Below are 1,973 nucleotides of genomic sequence, written 5' to 3'. Positions count from 1 at the left end.
TTTTTTAAAGTATAACAAAATTTTTTCATAGATTTTCATTAAAGAAAAGGAGTATGTTCATAGAAAAAGAATTAGCATTGAAATGATAAAGAAATTCCACGTCCAGATGGCTTAACAACAGGGCAAGGTTTTGACCTTTGACCTTTACACAATTGTGCTTCAGTGAAACACTCCCTGGAAATCTTCCAGGTAACATTTGCATGTTGCTGCAACTATGTCAGAACAGGAAGAAAGCATATTAAAATATGTGAATCATGTCATTTAACATCTAAATGGATTTATGATATAATATTGTACTTTTGAAAAATTCACCAATCAGAGATAGATTAGTTGGATTAAAAAATAAATAAGAATAATAAGGACCTGAATAACATGTTTTAAAAAGTAGATCTGCCACTTTGAGAGCTGAGAGTGAAGCTGCTGGCAGTGTGGAACGTTCTTCTGGTTAGTGAGCCTACCGCACTGGAGAACAACCCTATAGAGAAAAACAGTTCTGTGCTGTTCTTTGTCGCACATTTATGGAATTTCTGAAGGGCAGTGGAGATCACTGCCAGGCACAGCACATCCTCTATGCAGACAGTGAACTGTAGAGATTCATCACTACTCCACCAAGAAGCCCCACAAACGTGGTTAGCCTGGACACAGAAGTGTTGAATTGAAATCCACTGAGAATCCTTTCTATTGCCTCTGTATTACTGGACTGAAAAACTGCTGCTTCTTATTAAGAGGCTCATTTCGTTTCCCATTGCTCCCAATGTCATACTCAAAGCACTGAGAATTGAAAGTGGAGGATAGTGAAGTAGGCTTTAGTTTCTTCGCATATTTCTGTATTCAGTTTTTCTTTTTAAATTCTTTCATAACCCTATTAATTGCTTTTTTTTTAAGTAAACTAAGATGGCTAGAATGAACTGCCCAGCTCCTTTGGAAGTTATATACAAGAACATGCAATTTCTTATTACTCATAATCCAACCAATGCAACATTAACCAGATTTATTTAGGAACTTAAGAAATACTGAGTGACCATGGTAGTAAGAGTATGTGAAGCAACTTATGACACTACTCTTGTGGAGAAAGAAAGTAGTTCATGTCCTTGATTGGCCTTTTGATGATGGTGCACCACTGTTTAACCAGATCATTGATGACTGGTTAAGTCTTGTAAAAATTAACTTTCTTGAAGAACCTGGTAGTTGTAGTGCTGATCAATGGGTTGCAGGCTTAGGAGAGCTCTAGTGCTTGTTGCCCCAGCATTAACTGAAGGTGGAATAAAATATGAAAATGCAGTATAGTTCATAAGACAAAAGCAACTTGGACCTTGTTAACAGCAAACAACTTTTGTATTTGGAAGAATATCATCCTAAGAGGCTGCTGTGCTTAGAAGACACCAATGGCCATAGAAACAGCTCTTGCATTCCGTAACACTGGGGTGCCTAACACCATTGCCTTGGAAGTAAGCAAGAGACAGGATCTAATTTGTCATCCATAATAGCCAACATCTTGGCTTGGTGAATAACTTTAGTGAAGCTTCCTAAAGGTATTGAAAAGCAGTTTTGGGGTTGGCACTGTGGCGTAGTGGGTGGAGCCGCCGCCTGCAGTTCCGGCTTCCTATATGGGCGCCAGTTGGATTCCTGGCTGCTCCACTTCTGATCCAGCTCTCTGCTGTGGCCTGGGAAGGTGGTAGAAGATGGCCCAAGTCCTTAGGCCCCTGCACCCGCATGAGAGATCCAGAATCAGCTCCTGGCTCCCAGCTTTGGATCAGCGCAGCTCCTGCCATTGCGGCCAAATGGGGAGTGAACCAGCGGATGGAAAACCTTTCTCTCTCTCTCTCTCTCTCTCTCTCTCTCTCTACCTCTCCTTCTCTCTGTGTAACTCTGACTTTCAAATAAATAAATAAATCTTAAAAAAAAATAAAAGAAAAGCAGTTTTACCAGGCCACGAGGCTGATAGAATTGCAACCTCTATGGGTTACAGCCAA

At 40.3% G+C, this 1,973-nt stretch overlaps 1 pseudogene; it reads left to right on the top strand.

Moving 5' to 3' along the window:
- The first annotated feature begins 894 nt into the window (after window positions 1–894).
- LOC149124975 (protein tyrosine phosphatase type IVA 1-like) lies at window positions 895–1,417 on the top strand (annotated as a pseudogene).
- The last annotated feature ends 556 nt before the right edge of the window (window positions 1,418–1,973 follow it).

The sequence above is a fragment of the Oryctolagus cuniculus genome, chromosome 8 (genome assembly GCF_051225735.1).
Source record: "Oryctolagus cuniculus isolate XC-2025 breed Fujian yellow rabbit chromosome 8, ASM5122573v1, whole genome shotgun sequence".
Taxonomy (NCBI): domain Eukaryota; kingdom Metazoa; phylum Chordata; class Mammalia; order Lagomorpha; family Leporidae; genus Oryctolagus; species Oryctolagus cuniculus.
The sequence above is the reverse complement of the archived record's forward strand: the minus strand, read 5'-3'. Positions and strand labels throughout refer to the sequence as shown.